Source organism: Pangasianodon hypophthalmus, chromosome 9 (genome assembly GCF_027358585.1).
Source record: "Pangasianodon hypophthalmus isolate fPanHyp1 chromosome 9, fPanHyp1.pri, whole genome shotgun sequence".
Lineage (NCBI taxonomy): Eukaryota > Metazoa > Chordata > Actinopteri > Siluriformes > Pangasiidae > Pangasianodon > Pangasianodon hypophthalmus.
This window is the reverse complement of record NC_069718.1, coordinates 29,315,450-29,334,774: the sequence shown is the minus strand read 5'-3', so window position 1 is coordinate 29,334,774 and position 19,325 is coordinate 29,315,450. Positions and strand designations below refer to the sequence as shown.

At 38.9% G+C, this 19,325-nt stretch overlaps 1 long non-coding RNA gene across 1 annotated transcript; it reads right to left on the bottom strand.

Annotated features, from left to right (window-relative positions):
- Positions 1-4,196: 4,196 nt before the first annotated feature.
- On the bottom strand, positions 4,197-9,331 carry LOC128318910 (uncharacterized). Its single transcript, XR_008302335.1, has 3 exons — positions 9,082-9,331; positions 5,481-5,654; positions 4,197-4,383 (listed from the first exon to the last, which is right to left on the bottom strand). It is a non-coding gene; the product is annotated as an uncharacterized LOC128318910 (long non-coding RNA).
- Positions 9,332-19,325: the final 9,994 nt, after the last annotated feature.

The window sequence follows — 19,325 nt, the reverse complement described above, 5'->3', positions numbered from 1 at the left end:
TGACATGTATTAGGAATTTTTCTTGGTGTTTGGTCACAACACGATACATTCAACACAGTTTACACACACACACATCACAGACAACACAACACACAACCACCATCCCAATATCCAAATACTGCACCTTAAGCAGAAATCCATAGACTCAGTTGTAATTTATATTACAGTGGAGGTACAAATAGCAGCTGAATGCAGTTCAGATGGCATTAAATGGAGTCACATAATTGTGATATGATAATAATAATAATAATAATAATAATAATAATAATAATAATAATAATAAAGAGTTGAGAAGGTGCGTGTGTTGGAGTTGTCTCTTGTCTAACTACTACAAGTGTAGACTTATAAACACCGCCATAAAATACTTCATAACAGAATAGTGATTGTGGGAAATTGCAGTTCCTGGGTTTGGCCGCACGAGGGCAGTCAAGCTCCATCCAGCACAACACGCAGCGCCGCCTCAAACAGCCGGTAGGCCTTGTGTCCTTCCCACAGACACAGAGCTCATCAGCCTTATTACTGTGCACTGGATTATTCTGCCATAACAACTCCAACACACGCCTCTTCTCTACTCTTTACTATTATTATTATTATTATTATTATTATTATTATTATTATATAAACTGCTTTAAGTGGGGAAAGTATTGGTTAACACGGACTCCTCTACTGTTTTTAGTTGATCTGAGAAACACTTTCATATCTTCTGCATCATAACTCCTACTTGAGCTCTGCTTGTGATAAGGAGACGCTGGAGTCTGAAATCTCACCATCACTTTCTGTCTCATCTTCTTCTTCACTCTCCGTTATGTTTAAAAAAAAAATTTTTTTTAAACCAATATGGGACCAAAGTCCTTGTTCCTTGTTTCCTTTTCATTGGTGCTTTAAACCCTTTTTGTTCCTCCTCGTTACCGTTAGTCATTTTCCCGTCTAGCTGCAGTTCGGGATTTGCTTCAGCGGCCTTCATACTTTCTGAATCTCTTATTTCATTCTCTGAAACTTGTCTGTAAACAATCTCTTCACTGTGCTCCATACCTGTGTCCACGTCCTCCGTGGAGATAATAATAATAATAATAATAATAATAATAATAATAATAATAATAACAATCTAAAGGGTGTTGAGTGCAGCGCTGTGTGTTGTTGTGGATGGATCTTGACTGCCATCGTGTGGCCAGGTTTAGGAAGTGCACGTTCCCAGAGCCACTGCTGTTTAAAGCCGCAGCTTATAGTGCTGCTTCACCGTGTATTTTCAAACCGCGGCTGAAAATAAAAGCTTGGACAATATAAAGCTCTTTATTATTTGTGTTCTGGTTTTCTATGTTTCAGTTTCAGATGTAATTTCTTGTTTCTTTATTTGCCAGTTGTGTTCAGGACACTTGTAGTGTGTTATATTTAGTGTAATATTTTGATTTCATCTTTACTTTCTGTGTGTAAAGGCGGAGCAGCGCTGCAGTCCATCCACACTGCCTCTGTTTCATTCAGCTCTCATTTGGCCCCAGACATTTTTTCATCATGTTTAAAATGTTCACTTATTCCATCCAGTTCCTTTTGGTTCTTTATAAAAACAGTTCTCTGGTCCGCATAAGCAGATGTGTTTATTTCTTTGTGTGTGGAGGTTCGTCCTCCTTGTTCTCTTGAATGGGGTTGAATGTTGTGTAGAAGAGGACTGATTGCAATCACGTAAAGAGCTGCAGCTGCACTTTCCCTCCTCTGTGTTCTTCAAACTCAGCTCTCTAATCACCACTGACCTTTATCTCAACTTCTCATTTCTTGTAGAAGAACTTTAGCATCGTGGATTTATTTAAAGCACCTGTTTGTAGACCTTCATTATATAGAGAGCTGCTAGTAAATCTGCTCCTTCACTAATACACACTTTGTAAAACTGTTGGTTTTTTTTTTAAACATGAACCTGATGTAATTTAATTAGTAATTAGTTCAGACAGCTAATTCCTGTCCTTTCAGTTCAAGTGTAACAAAACCTAACCTAGCCTACTTAAACCCAGCCAGATACTAGCAAGCTGATTTAGCTAGTTAGCTCCCAGTCTTGTTTAGCTAACAGGAAAATGTTTTTAGTAGACTCTGATAACCAGAAGATCTCATATGGAATTAGAAATGTTTTATAGAAATAGCTAGAACATATTCGACCGCTAGTCTTTTGAGTCTGCTAGTCTTTACACTTTAATATTCTGTTATTTCTGGCCTCCATTTTAGGTTCTTCATCATTTTTCTGGTTTAATTGTGTAATTCTGTTGTAGGTTTATTACAATATATATTATTTCCACATTTGTATATTGCTGAGTTTTAACAGAATATAAAAAAACAAAAACAAACAAAAAAAAAACAGATTTTGTTACTATCTTTTTGATAAATTGTTAAAGATGTACTTCAGTTGTGTTTCTCTATATAAACAATATTCTAAAAATTGTCATGTGACTATTGTTGGATAAAAAAATTGTACTGAAATTTTTAAAGTTTTAAATAAAGTAATAAAAGCATTTTTCTGCTAAAAATATTTCCTTTTCATATAAAAATGGGCCACTTTGCTCCCAGCATGAACATTTAAGTATCTGATTACATTAGGCCTTTGGAGTTTGGACAATATAATTATATTCATGAACTGACCCAGGCCAATTGCCTTAATGCTGGTAGTCAGGGACTGATCACAGGTCAGGTAACAGGGGAAAAGCTCTTATGGGGCTCTATATTCATGTTCACTTTGTTACTAATAGTGTTGTGTGTGTGTGTGTGTGTAGTCTCACACACACAAAACTAGCTAGCTAGGTTCATTTGGCTGGGAAATAAATCACTAGAATGAACAGAATGCAGTCTGGTTATGATCAGAAACGTGTTTTATTGATGGGTAAAAGTAAATGCATGTCTGACTGACACATGCTTTGTTTGAAGCTAACATTACCACATTATTTACTGGACATCAGCCATCACCAGCACACTCACAGCATCACACACTGCTCTATGGTCACAATTAATGCAGGCAGTGGATCAAACCACTGTGAGGCATATCAGGGAGGGGGTCGCGATCTTTTTAAACTTTATATATAATGTGCTGTTTTGTGTCTAATTAGCTCAACTGCTTTCTTTATGTATTATATTGTTTTAGAGAATTATTTTCACAGTGATAAATAGGGGATAATTCATGGGGATAACAACATTGAAGTTTCTCAGTGTGGTGGAACACGTGTTAGTCCTGGTAGTGGTCCATGCTAAGTGTAATTACAGTACAGTCCTCACACACCTGAACTGTTGTGTTTCAGTCACTGTTTATTTTGTACTACACATAGTGTAAATGACATACACACAACATATATACAAAACTATTAAATAACAGGAATATATACAGTGCACGTAGTTAAAGAGTTTCAGTTACAGTTTTTTAGTTAAAGAATATATATATCTTATAGTCCAACCACCATTAAAACACATTAGTAAACAAGGAAGTTTTTTTTTTTTAATAAAAGAAGGATTAAATCAACTTCTACATCTGAATATGAATGATTCAGCTCCCAAACTGCGGGAAATGTGGGACGGGTTCTAACGCTTCACCAAAACTGCTTTATCCTGGAAAAGAGGTTTGAGGTGAGACTCCTGTCATACACCAGTCCTGGTGAGTTTATCATACGCAATGCTGAAAGACAGAGAAGAGCATCAGAATAAACAAACAAGATTAGTACAAAGACACACACACACACAGACAAACTGTCAACATTAAATAGGACACAGTGAATATTATTCAAAAGCGTACAGTAAGAGACAGTAAGTCAGTAACTCACTGTAGTGTCTCCAGTTTACAGTGTGGATCCTTCAGTAGATCAGAGAGCAGCTTCACTCCTGATTCTCCTGGATTATTATATTTCAGATCCAGTTCTCTCAGGTGTGATGAGGAGTTTGACCTCAGAGCTGAAGCCAGAGCAGCACAACCTTCATCTGTAATACTGCAGTTATACATCCTGCAAGAAAGAAAACCTTCTCACACTTAACACACTCAGTTTTAGCATTGAAAACATGAACTACACAAAATCTTTACATACAGTACATTTACTCTCCATCTCACACACACAACAATGAAAATATATCAGATCACTACAATTACAAATACCACAGATGAAAACTGGATGTTTTGGCATTTATTAAAATTCTGCTCTCTCTCTTTCTCTCTCCATTTGCGTGTGTGTGTGTGTGTGTGTGTGTGTGTACCTCAGTATCTCCAGTGTACAGTGTGGATTCTCCAGTCCAGCAGAGAGCAGCTTCACTCCTGAATCCTGCAGTTTATTGTAACTCAGGTTCAGTTCTCTCAGACTGGAGGAGTTTGAGCTGAGAACTGAGGACAGAACTCTACAGCTTTCCTCTGTCAGATTACACCCCCACAGCCTGGAAGAGAAATGATGAAATATCAGAACACTGATCTCAAACACAGCCATAATACAGCTAAAGTTGAACATGGAACAGAAATGTCAGTGTGTTTCTCTCACACACAGAAATCAGAGGACAGGACACCACATCAGCACATTTACAGGAGCAGGGACGTCTTTCTGCACTCCACAGTCTCTCAGCTACAATTTATTATAAGATCATTAGGTCATGTACATAACACACACATGTGAGAGCGAGCAGCCTACAAACAATACACTCTGATCTGTCTTCAAGTTTCTACAACCAACACTGCAGATATAGTGCATTTTATTACAGAAAATAAAGAATTATAGAACTGTACACTACCACTTAATAACATGCCAGCACTAGTGGTACTTTACAGTGAGGTCAATAAGCCAATTTCTCTGATGTTATCTGTTCTCATGGAGCCTGTACCATGTCCAGCTTTATAACAGATTCTGATAGCGTGTCCAGTGAACTTTTCTGATCTTTCTGGAATGTAACAAACACAAAAGCTAAAGTAAATCTGATCAAATATTATTAGGTGGCTGATGTTGTTAACGGTAAATAACAGTTTCTTGATTTGAGAAAGACATTGTTGTTTTGAAACACAGTTAGATTTTTTACTCAGTTACATTAGATAGAAGATAGAAAAGTTTCCAGAAAGTTCTACAGGACATCGGTTCAGGAGTTGAATAAAGTTATACATTTAAATAAAAACCTAACAAACAAACAAACAAATGTGTTATAATTTTTAAATGAAAAATGTTTTCTTTTTGCAGCAGCCCTGATTTGTTGTTCTGTTTTTCAGGGCATAGGCATAGGGTCACATGAAAAACCCTCTGGTACAGACCACGCCCACTTCCGGTTGAAATCTGAATACGAAAACAGTTTGTGCACTAAACAGATACAGATATTAGCATTGTGTTACACCTCTAGCAGAGACACAAGATCTAACCAGCTATAATTGCAATTCATAAGTACAGTTTTTATTTATTCACGATATAGAATTAATCTAGAAAGTGAATCTGATTCTCATGAACACATTTCAGTTTCTTACAAATATTTAAATCAGTGTTTGTATGTGTGTGTACCTCAGTATCTCCAGTGTACAGTGTGGATTCTCCAGTCCAGCAGAGAGCAGCTTCACTCCTGAATTCTGCAGTTTATTGTCACTCAGGTTCAGTTCTCTCAGACTGGAGGAGTTTGAGCTGAGAACTGAGGACAGAACTCTACAGCTTTCCTCTGTCAGATTACACTCACACAGGCTGGAAGAGAAATGATGAAGTGTTTGATTTATTTATCTGTTTGTGAAAAGAGGTGTTTCCATCAGTTGGGAAATAAACTGTCTACCTGAACACAAGGTTCTAATGTCAGGATAAAAATATAAAATGAACAGTCTGTGTATAAACTTGGACTGCTCTTGGACAGATCCATGTGTCTCAGCTCATATGAGACGATGTATTTAACTTTCTGAAACAAGATAATAACAGAGAGGCCACTCTGAACAAACACGTCTTTTTACTAGCAGAGAGTTTTTCATACAGTGTGTTCAGCAGCTCTGGGGAAAGTTCTGCTGGAGAACATTTACACATTTACACACTGTCCTTTACTGCTTCATTACAGTGTGTTCAGTGTGTAGATCAGTGTACATTGTGCACACATTTACTTTCCATTACAATCATTTTCTGGAATATTTTTGCTCCCATAGAACAATAGAAACAGGTCTGTAAAATGGTAACAGCTCCATGAGGACAGATAACATCAGAGAAATTGGCTTATTGACCTCACTGTAAAGTACAACTAGTACTGGCATGTTATTAAAGTAAATGTGTGTGTAATGTACACTGATCTACACACTGTAGAAATAAATGTACTTTGTTCTGATGTGAGAAGTGATGTAGATATTTCAACATTAACACAAAGTTGAATTTTGTTGACAGTAAAACAGTTGCTGTCCATTAATCTTATAATTTTCACACAGAGATACAAATCACATAACACCCCAACACACACACACACAGAAAAACAAAGCTCAACATCAGAAACAATGCTAATCCACACCACATGAAAATACACGCTTTAATTTTTTTTACTCATATAAAACAGTGGGCCGCGTTTATCACACTGCATACAAATGAATTTATTCATAAACTGTGTATAGGAGCATTTACACAGGAACTCTTTAATGTGTAAATTAAAAATTTAATGTTGTGGAACATCTACAAGATGTTGAGAGAAAAGGTTGAGGAGGTGTTGGATCAGAGTTAAATGGGCTTGGCCACTCAGCACAAGAGCTAGCTCTTTATGTATGTTTATAGCTGCTTTATCTGGTCTTTATTCTGACCCTCAACCCAGTGCTTCTCCACCAACACCTCACTGTCCTCTACTTTCACATTCATCAGGCACTTATGGAGGAGTTCTGGACTCAGCTGGAGCTTGGGGAAATAGCATCAACACTGGACTCCTGTTCCTGTGTGCTAGGGGTCTCACTGGGGACAAGAGCTCCTGAGTTTGTGTCAATTTACAGATAAAACAAAACTAAATAACTTGAACCTTCAAGTCGTATAAGTGTCAGTGAGTTACTGTGATTTTAATAAATGGATCATGCTGTCAAATCTAAATAATTTAAAGCATTTATTTCAATTACACACCAATTTAATGAAACTTTTGTGAAACTCAATTTCATATTAATGGCATTAATTAAAGAAATGTTAAATAGGGAAAAAAAAATTAAAAAGCAAGAAAAACACAAATTCAAAAAGAAGACGAATAACATGAGTCATTCAGTTAAGACAAAAGAAATGCATCTGTATAAAGGATCTGTCTGTGTATAGCAGTAACACGGTGCAAACGCCTCAGCTGACAGAAGATTTAGAGCACACTGTTAAGATATTTAGAGACCAGTATGATTTTTTCTGGAGGATGAAAGCAAGTTTATAAATCACTTCTGTTTGTCACGGCATCTTCTTTAAATGCTGTTCAACACTTTAGAGCCAGCACTAATTTAACCAACACAACAACCTTGTGCCATTCCTGTGCATGTCCAGGTTTATCAGTGTTTGGATTTCTTGTTAATGTCACGTTTCAAACAGAGAGAAGTGACTGACTGTAGCGTGAGAGGCTGAAGACTGCATCAGTGTGAGAGATTTCTGACCAACAGTCACTGAGACACTTTAAACTATTTAAACACAGCAGTTTCTCTGTGTGATGCTCGGTGTCCATGATCACCTGCGTACAGTGTAGATCTCTTTTTCTCATCTTTCATGTCAAAACTGTTTTCTTACAAATGAGCTGTGGTGTGCATGCATTTGGTCAGGGGTTTAAATGATCTGTGGCTAAGTGCCAGTTCTGATCACATTTCCATTCTTGTTCTTCTTGACCTGAGTGCAGCTTTCGATACTGTAGACCATGATATTCTTCTACACAGACCTGAACATCAGGAGCAGTACTAAGCTGGTTCAGATCATACATGTATTGTAAACAGTTTTATGTAAACTGGAAAGTCACTCATCAAGACAATATGATATTTCATTTGGAGTCCGATAAGGATCTATTTTAGTACACTTGCTTTTCTCCCCCTGCCCCTTTCCTCTTGGTAGACTCATTCAAAAGCATGAAATCAGTTTTCATAGTTATGCAGATGACACACAACTTTATATATCAGTGTCACTGAGTAATCAAGAGCCAATTAACAAATTGATTACATGCTTGAATGAAATATCTGACTGCATGTTATAGAACTTTCTACAGTTAAACCAGGAGAAAATGGATATATTAATTGTAGGAGATAAACAAAAAAGAGAATACTTATTGAAAAATGAGCTGGTTACAGGTTAGAAATCTGAGTGTAATAGTCAACTCTGATCTCAGCTTTGTTCCTCACATCAATAATATCACTAAGATCACATTTTATCATTTGAGGAACATTGCAAAAGTTCATCCATTTTTATCTAAAGAAGATGCAGAGAAACTCATCCATGCATTTACTCTCTTTACCTACTATTATCTACTATTTATCCATTACAGTTAGTACAAAATGCAGCTGCTCAGCTTCCAACACAAACTAAAGAGAGACCATATTACTCCTATTGTGCAGGAACTGCACTGGTTACCTGTGACATCCAGAGTCAAGTTTAAAGTGCTCTTATTAGTTTTAAAACTCTTAATGGCATTGCACCTGTGTATTTAGCAGAATGCCTGATGGATTTCACCCCAAATCATTTTTAAATGTCAACAAATACTGGCTTCCTTAAGGTGAATTTTAATAAGAAGAAGCTCGGTGAAACTGCTTTTAGTGTCGCTGCTCCCAGGAACTCACTCCCAGCGTATATCCATCAGGCACCTGCACTAAATATATTTAAAAAGCAGCTTAGACACATTAACTTTGCCTTTTAATTAGTCCTCTTGATTTTATGCTTAAAACTGCATTTTGATTTCTTAATGGTCTTTTCTAATATTTTACATTCTTTCTGATTGCATATATTTATTTCTTAATGACATTTTAGGTTTTAATGTTTTATTTTTATGTTGTGTTGCATTATTATTGTTTTATTATTTTAGCATTTTATTATATCTTTTCCATTATGAAGTACTTGAGCTGCATTTTATGAATGAAAGGTGCTATGTTATTATTATTAATTGGACATTTATTAACATACTTAATATTTGAGTGTGTGTGTGAGATGATCTTACTCCAGTTTCTCCAGTGTACAGTGTGGATTCTCCAGTCCAGCAGAGAGCAGCTTCACTCCTGAATCCTGCAGTTTATTTCCACTCAGTTTCAGTTCTCTCAGACTGGAGGAGTTTGAGCTGAGAACTGAGGACAGAACTCTACAGCTTTCCTCTGTCAGATTACACCCACACAGCCTGGAAGAGAAATGATGAAATATCAGAACACTGATCTCAAACACACAAACACAGCCATAATACAGCTAAAGTTGAACATGTAAGTTGACATGGCTCATGTCAGTGTACTAGCAGGGCTAGGCCCTCTGTCTTCAAAAATAAAGAAGAGTTCCATGTAGATTACATCTATTAAGGACAGAGTCCATGCTCTAATGGAGAGAGACTGAGGAGGTTTCCAGTGGACTGCAGTCATTTTCTTGGCAGCAGTGAGTCTGGCAAAAACTATTAGTGTTTTGAGTTTAGAAATGTTAAGTGTGGACAAATTCTTTAGTATCAGGACCAATATAGTTGTCCCAGATATTCGATAGTTTGGATGCTACCTTAACCCAGAACTCAGTAACCAGTGGACATTCCCAGAACATACAGATAAAAGTGCGGGAGACCTTCATTATATTTGACTACATGCGGTCACTTATAATATTCATGCACTGGAGTTTATGAGGAGTTAAGTATGTTCTGTTCAAATATTTAAAATGAATCAACTCGTGTTTAGGGTTGCGCATCTGGAATGTTGGAGCACACAGCATCCCAATCCAAATCAGGCTCTAAATCTGGACAATCTGGACAATCTAGACATGAGTTTGGGGGTCGAGCCAATTGAGTACCAGTCTAAGCACAAATAAACAGTAGTAAATTTCAATGTAGGGGACATTTAATCCACCGTCCTCCCTTCTCCTCTGCAGAATGGAGAGTTTAAGATGGGCCATTTGTTTTCCATATGAATTTAGACACAACAGAATGTAATTTCTTTTCCAGAAGTTGGTTGGTGGGTGGGGGGGTTGGGACCATGGAGCTAACAAAATGAATTCTGGGCAGAATGTTAATTTTTATGATGGAAACTCAGGCTTGAGAAGTAATAGGATGGTTAGTCCATCTATCTAGATAGTCCTGCACCTTTGTAAATGCTAAAGAGTAATTGTGTTTAGCAATCTGATTGAGAGAGGGGAAATTTTCAATTCGTATGAACAATGGGAATAGTGACCAGAATAAATGATGGTATGGCAGGTTCATTTAATGATAAAAGTGCAGATTTTGCAAGTAAATTTTAAAGCCAAATAGGCATCCAAACTCCTCCCAGATGGTTAACAGATGAGGTATAGACTCTTTAGGACTTTCCAAAACACTAACACATCATCAGCATATAAGGTTAAGTGATGGCAAGTATCATGAACAGAGATGGGTAGCACCTTGGAAGATTGGTGAATCGTCTGAACTGAAGGCTCAAGAGAAAGTGTAAATGTGCTGGACTAAATGGGGACTCCTTGCAGGATGACTTAGAAACTGGAAACAGAGAAGAGAAATTGGAAACAGAGCTCACCCCTGTCCACTGCCAAAAATGCCTAGACACAAATGTGAGCATCAGAACTGGACCATGGAGCAATGTAAGATAGTGGCGTGATCTGATGAATCATGTTTTCTTTTACATCATGTGGACGGCCGTGTGCATTTACGTTTGCCTTCTTCTCAGGATGCACTATGGGAAGAAGGCAAGCTGGCAGACACAGTGTGATGTTTTGCTGGGAAACCTTGGGTTCTGGCATTCATGTGGACATGGACCAACTACCTAAACATTGTTGCAAACCAAGTACACCCCTTCATGGCAACGGCGTTCCCTAATGGCAGTGGCCTCTTTCAGCAGGATAATGCGCCCTGCCACACTGCTAAAATAGTTCAAGAATGGTTTGAGGAACAAGCCAAAGAGTTCAAGGTGTTGACTTACGGTTAGAGTTAGGGTTAGGGTTAGACTGCCCAGATCTCAATCTGATCGAGCATCTGTGGGATGTACTGGACAAACAAGTCTGATCCATGAAGGCCCTACCTCGCAACTTACAGGAGTTAAAGGATTTGCTGCTGCTGTCTTGGTGCCAGATACCACAGAACACCTTCAGAGGTCTTGTGGATTCGATGCTTTGATGGGTCAGAGCCATTTGGGGGCAAAAGGGGGACCTACACAGTATTAGGCAGGTGGTTTTAATGTTATGGCTGATTGGTGTATATATATATATATATATATATATATATAGCGCCAGTTCAGCAACCCCATTGTTTTGGACAGCTTGAGTGTGTGGCTGTGTGGCGGAGTACTCGGCTCAGCTGGCAGCCAATAAGTGTGGCGGCGCTCATCTACCCTCATCGAGGCGACGGTGGCGTATAAAAGGAGCGTGTGGCCTCTCTCAAGGTGAGGTTAACTTCCTAACTAACATCTCTTTCTCTCTCACCTACAGACCTTCAGTAAGCGAGAAAGACGAGCTGTAAACTCTACGCCACAAGCCCAGCCACGCTTGAGAGCTATCACCGTGTCTCCGACTTCCCACTGCCAAGCAGCTGCCTCCAGCGTGCCGCATTGATCTCCGGGACGATCACCCAACCCTGTCACTTCACCAGCCACTTTCTCTTTCACTCTCCCTTGACCACTGCCCTAAATCTAAGCACAAGGTCACCTAATCCTGCCTCCCCGTGTCTGTGTGCCACCCAGTTGTGGTCCTGCGTTGTCAGAAAATATGTATATATATATATATTATTATTTATTTATTTCATACATATACCCGCAACCACAACCACCGCATATTACCTTGATGCCCATTTCCAACTTTGAAGATGTGAGTTCTACTCTCAGAAACTCTGGAGTTACCAACTTTGTGAAAACTCAGTAGTCAGAAAAAGCCCCAGCCATTCACTAGACAAAAGAAACTACAAAAATGAGAACATAATAAGAAGCCCAGAATGGACCGTGACCTTGTATGAATATGGAGCAGCCAGGAAGGTTCCAGCCCAAAACTGTAAACTAACCAATGACTTAACATTTAACATTTAAAAAAAGAAAAAAGGAGGTAATCAGTTCTCCACCATATAGTTAACCCAGCTAGCCTTGGCAGTCCCAATCTAAACACAGTAGCCCCAGTGAGCTAGAGCCAGCCTGGTGTATGTGGTATCAGGGGACGTTTGTAGCATCGCAATGCTAGCATCCGTACCCTACCAGGCCGAAGCTAGCAATTAGCTTAGCCAGCCTGAACTAACCCATCTCAGACAGCTAGGAGGGCAGTCCAGAACATTCAGAAATACTATGCATGAAACTGGCTTTCATCCTCCAGAGTCTAGCAGAAAAGGAAAAAAAAAAAGAAAAGTTAATTTACTGCAATATGAAGTATGAAACCGAAATGTTTATCAGTTTCTATAGCACCATTAGCCTGGCTAGCTTAAACAAGACTAGTACGAACCAAGCTCAGAACATGGACGCAGCACCACACCAGAAGCATTGTTAGCCTAGCCACCCACGGCCAGCTTGGCGGTGATTCTGCTGAGTTCAGGAAATCCTCCACAAAAGTGGGTCATCCGTGATTTTCAATGTGGCAGGATAGAGTAGGAAAAACTCAACACTTTTAGCTTGTGCGATGGACACCAGGCGTCGCTTCACCATGTAGTTACTGTAGCTGGGGGTAAAGCAGACTGCTCCTCTGTCAATGATTAGGGGCACTTTCTTAGCAGCATGAAGAATGGCTTGGAATGTTGTATAATAAAAAACACCGAAAATCAGAAAGCGATTTCCCCCTCATTTGGTTACTGCATCACTGTAGATCTGGTGTGCAGAGTGGAGAGCCATTGGGTCAAGGATCTCAAGAGGAACTGGATAGCATTGGCGCCCTCGTTATCCTCTCTCAGGCCAAAAACAGGCTTTTTTTGTGTAGGATTTTTTTGTGTCTGCTAGGAGCAGTGGAATTGCTCTTCACCCGACTCTAGCTTGTTGACTTTTGAGTTTATTGAGTTGATGACCATTGTTAGCGTGTCTATCTTCGCTTGGATAGTGTTTAGCTTAGCATTCATGTCCCCTCTGATCTGCTGTTTGTGAGCAAGGTGTGGTTTAAGGTAGTCTCTGATTACAAGGAATGACATTCCATATACATTTGAGCTTAATTTGGGCTATAATCTTTTATCCCATTTCAGTGATGTGTTTGGTATCAGCAGTCGTGTTATAAACACAGTCGCAAGTGTAATGAACGTGACTGAGGCAGATTATTTACTCTTATCATGTTTCCCTAATATATGTTTGGGGGAGAAACTAAAAGTTGATAGATTGAGCACACACTGTCTAATCAAAGTACAAATTACACAAAAGGACACATGACAGAACTGTAAGTTTAGTATTTTTAGTTTAAACAAAAGAGTTACAGCTTTTCTGTTTACAGTGTTTGCTATTCAGAGGAGACGCAGCATGAACCCAGTCAAGCATTACGGACATAAATCACTAAAAATTATAAACCACTAATAAAGTTCCCTATCTACTTTAAGCCTGTGTGTGTGTGTGTGTGTGCGCGTGTGTGTATGCGTGCCTCAGTATCTCCAGTGTACAGTGTGGATTCTTCAGTCCAGCAGAGAGCAGCTTTACTCCTGAATCCTGCAGTTTATTGACACTCAGGTTCAGTTCTCTCAGACTGGAGGAGTTTGAGCTGAGAACTGAGGACAGAACTCTACAGCTTTCCTCTGTCAGATTACACCCACACAGCCTGGAAGAGAAATGAAGAAATATCAGAAACTGATCTCAAACACACAAACACAGCCATAATACAACTAAAGTTTAACATGTAACAAATGTCAGTGTGTTTCTCTTACACACAGAAATCAGAGGACAGGACACCACATCAGCACATTTACAGGAGCAGGGACGTCTTTCTGCACTCCACAATCTCTCAGCTACAATTTATTATAAGACCATTAGGTCATGTACATAACACACATGTGAGAGCGAGCAGCCTACAAACAATACACTCTGATCTGTGTTCAAGTTTCTACAACCAACACTGCAGATATAGTGCATTTTATTACAGAAAATAAAGAATTATAGAACTGTACACTACCAGTTAATAACATGCCAATACTAGTCATACTTTGTAGTGCATTGTATGTTGAATTTCACAGAGACAGTAAAACAGTTGGTGTGTTTTGTTCTCTGTGCTCGTACAGTTACAAAACAGTTTATATATACAAAACAGACACTGGTTCAGGTGTTTGGTGTGGACCCGAGTACAGGTGGAGTGTTCACATATGTCCAAACAGATCCAAACTGAAGAGAAAGTTTGATCTGTCCAAACCAAACAAGGTAGGTGTGAAAGCGTCCTTATTCTCTCTCACATCTGTCCCTCAGTGCAGATAGGACTGTGCGATATGGCGATACATATTGTAGGACGAGAAAATAGAATAATGAATAATGTCTATTGATAGATATTTTCCTGTATCCTCTGTATCACCAATGTCATAAAAGCCACTTTTTGGCAGCTGATTTATGTCACTAAAGTCAGCACTAGGAGCTACTAGCAGTGTGCTAGTAAACAAAGGCTCCTGAGTGGAGCAACAGAAAAGCGTTCATCATACTTTCCAGAAATCATGAATAAAAATCCTGATGATGCCACATACATCAGTGGCCAGGAGTCCAAGTGAGCAAGTGAGTCCCTGCTCTCAGGGAGGGAGGGGTGGCATACTCTCTCTCCCCTATCAATCACAGTGATACTAACTGATCATGGACGTCTGTGAGCTCATGCATATGGAAGTGGGCAGATACTGCTTTCCTCCAAGTGTATTATGTTGCATGAGCAGTTAGAAAAGTTGCGGTTGGCGTCACTTGCGTCGGATGTTTATAGGGGACAGGGTCGTATGATAAGGGACACTGAATTGGAGGGTGGAAATCAGCCATGACTACATTAGGGAGAAAATTGGGAAAAAAAAAAAAAAACAGGCATGGAGGAGCATGACAGAGTGAAAATCCCCACAGCACTGTGTCACACAGAACAAAAGATAAGGAACATGTACCTAGAAGGTACATGAAGGTGAATAGAGTGTTTTAATATTTACTTTTTATAATTTGTATTCATATTGTTATGTTTTTCGTGTTCTCATTTGTGATAGTTCTGTTCAATGTCACTTTCAAATTAAAAGGAGAAAAGAAAAAGTGCCTTTCACTGGTGTTTAGGTCAGTTTATTATTTTATATACATATATATATATATATATATATATATATATATATATATATATATATATATATTTTGGGACAAGTTATGGGTTAGTTAAGTGTTCACGGAAGAAGTGGGTCTTTAGCTCGTGAATGCATGCAGTTTTTTTTTTGTATAGACAATATTTTCATCAATTTTACAGAACACGGAATATATATATATATATATATATATATATATATATATATATATATATATATAATACAAGATTTTGTCCATATTGCCCATTCCTCAGTGCAGACATAATGTATTAGTGTAAAATGTTAATTTAAAAATAATTAGAGATAATTAAAAATACTTACACAACTTTTCTGGAGGCTTTGACCACTGGCAGCAGCCTCAGAAGACATTCCTCTGATGGGTCATATTTATTCAGATTAAACTCATCCAGCTCCTGTTCTGAGTTCAGTAACACAAACACGAGAGCTGACCACTGAGCATAAGAGAGTCGGGTTCCACTGAGACACCTGTAGCCTCTTCTTTTCAGGTAATTTTGTATTTCCTGCACTAGAGAATGATCATTCAGTTCATTCAGACAGTGGAACAGATTAATCGATTTCTCTGGAGATGGATTCTCCCTGATCTTCTCCTTGATGTACTCGACTGTTTCCTGTTTGCTGTGAGAGCTGCTTCGTGTCTGGGGCATTAAGCCTCGTAAGAGAGTCTGATTGGACTCCAGGGAGAGACCCAGAAGGAAGCGGAAGAACAGGTCCAGGTGTCCATTCTCACTCTGTAAGGCCTTGTCCACTGCACTCCTGAGGAAATCGGACAAAGTTGACTTTTTGAAGAAATGTAAAATTTTAGGATCTTGCTCCAGTAACACATTTCTGTTTTTGAAGATGAAAGACAGAAATACATATAAAGCAGCCAGAAACTCCTGAACACTCAGATTTACAAAGCTGAACACCTTCCCCAAGTGAAGCCCAAACTCCTCACTGAAGATTTGGGTACACACTCCTGAGTACACTGACACTTCTCTGACATCAATGCCACACTCTCTCAGGTCTTCCTCATAGAAGATCAGGTTTGCTTTCTCCAGCTGTTGGAAAGCCAGTTTTCCCAGTGCCAGGATACTATCTCTGGTCTGCTGAGGATCAGGGTCACATTTCTGATGGTACCTTTGGTCCTTGTGTTTGATCTGGAAGATCAGGAAGTGTGTGAACATTTGAGTCAGAGTCTTGGGGATCTCTCCACTCTCTGCTTTACCCAACATTCTCTCTAGAACAGTGGCTGAAATCCAGCAGAAGACTGGGATGTGGCACATGATGTAGAGGTTTCTTGAAGACTTCATGTGTGTGATGACTTTATTGGCCAAGCTCTGATCACTGATCCTCTTCCTAAAGTACTCCTCTTTCTGAGGATCACTGAACCCTCGTACCTCTGTTACCTGGTCTACACACTCAGGAGGGATCTGATTGGCTGCTCCTGGTCGAGAGGTTATCCAGAGGAGAGCAGAGGGAAGCAGATTCCCCTTGATGAGGTTTGTGAGCAGCACATCCACTGAGGCTGACTCTGTCACATCACACAATCTCTCATTGTTCTGGAAATTTAGAGGAAGTCGATACTCATCCAGACCATCAAAGATCAACACCACTTTGTAGGACTCACAGTCTATTAATTGTAGTTTTCTTATTTCTGGGAAAAAGTGATGAAGAAGATTCATGAGACTGAGATTTTGCTGCTTCATCAAATTCAGCTCTCTGTAGGGAAGTGGAAACATGAAGGAGACATCCTGATTTGCTTTTCCTTCAGCCCAGTCCAGAATGAACTTCTGCACAGAGACTGTTTTTCCAATTCCAGCAACTCCTTTAGTCAGCACAGTTCTGATGGACTTGTCTTTAAAGAGGTCATTACACTTGATGGGTGTCTCCTGTGTTGCTAGTCTCCTGGACGCTGTCTCAATCTGTCTCACCTCATGTTCATTATTGACGTCTCCACTCCAACCCTCTGTGATGTAGAGCTCTGTGTAGATCTCATTCAGAAGTGCTGAGCTTCCATGCTGTGAGATTCCTTCATTAATTCTTTTAAACTTCTCTCTCAGGTTGGATTTGAGTTTTTCATGACATTCAGGCACCAGAGACTCTAATCAATGAAGGAATTAATACTTTTATTGCAATGAACAAAGGAATAAACTCCTGTACCTTCCTAATTTATATTCTCAGTGAAACATATAAACAGCCATACTGCAAATTAAGTTCTCAATGACCTATTAAATTGTTATGACACAGTGGCCCATATTTATCACAATTAAAGTTCTAATATTTGCTGACAATATAAGTGCATCTATCAAGAAAACAGATGTAAAGACTTATCTTAAATTACTCTTAATCTGAGTAAGTAATTAACACTGTGTGTTTCTGTTACCATAAAATACTCAGTGATGTGGTGGTGTGATGAAGTGGAGTTACAGTTACTTCCCTGAAGGTGACTAATTTAATATTACAGCACATATGGTTTTTATTCCTTTTAAACCACAGAAGTCAGTATTTATTAAAGAATGATATCTTATTGTGTTAAGTATGGACCAGCGTTAATTTGAAGGTCCAGAGCTCTTACTGTTGTGCAGTGTCTTTGCGAGATCTGTGTGGTTCATTTTCTTCAGGACGTGCAGTGTGATCTTCAGCACTCCCTCTCTGACACTGTGCAGATCCTCCTCATCCTCCACCTCCCTCTCAGTGCATGCTGGGTAATCTGGACTCAGGAGCTTCCTAAACCTCTTCAGCTCATTCTTTATCAGAGTGATGACTTTGTGTTCCAGCTCCTGGTTAGAAACACACAGTAACAGATCTAAATATTATAATGTTACACAGTGAGAGATGCTTTTATTTCATGAAAAGAAGAAAAGTCTTTTTCTATTACCACAGTTACAACTGAAATTCTGTCTGATTCTGTCACTATCTTAAAAACACCTGAAACCTACACACACACAAGTTACACACTTTATAACGACACACACCATGAATATGGAGTCCAGCTGATTCCTGTTGATGTCTGATTTCTTGTTTTGTGGTCTGTGAACAAACAAAACACATCATGTAATATGGACTATATGTATTCATAGCTGCACAACACACACCAATAATACAAAGACAGACATTTAACACCTTTAGCACTCTTCTCTTAACACAATACACTGATTTCAGGATTTCCTAACTGACACTAAAGTAGAAACAAATATGTGAATAAATGAATGAATTAATAAAATAGTTATATTTTCATTAATTTGCCAGGTTTAAATGTTCTTCTGTAGCACCACAGGAGTCCCAATCACAGCTAAATGACTCAGCTGGGTCTTAAAGCCTGTAGAGTTCACTGACTCAAAGCTATGCTGCTCTTATGCTACACATTACACAGTCCTTTTTACTCTTCTCTCAGTGAATGATTTCTCTAAACTGTTCTTACATCAGATCAGTGATATAGTCACTGCTATTTGTAACCGGGATAAAAAGTTAATGTTGTTAACGATACAGGCTGAGACATTTGTTCAGTTGTTTATTTTATTTATTGCATATATTTTCTTTTGCTTTCTGTAATATAAAAATGTAAAAGATTATGTTTATTTAATATGTATACTGTGTTTCATTTATTTACTCATGGAGAGTTAGGTGAACGCACCTTAGATGTTATGTCCAATGGGGGTCCAGGGCAGCGTGAAGTCAGGAGACGGAGGCGGGACAGGTAGAAGATGGAGAGAGGAGAGAAGAATTAGTACAGTCAGTGTTTTTCCTACATGTGTGATTAAGGCATTGTTTCAGAAATACTCCTAAGTTAATTAGGTGACAAACCTTTATAGACATTGAGTATTGTGCGCGTTGAACTGAGCATTACTTTGACTAAGGGTTTAGGTTCAGTTTAGCCGACGACACGCACCAGAAGTGGCTAATTGCTGCTGCTAAGGCCTGTGCTCCAGGTAGCGTTTTGGGTTTCTGCAACACCCAAACATCCCCTGGCTCCCTGGGATTCATCGTAAGACTGAGACTTTCGTCGATGTGGCCGACCGGTGACTGACATCAAGAGCACTTATGGT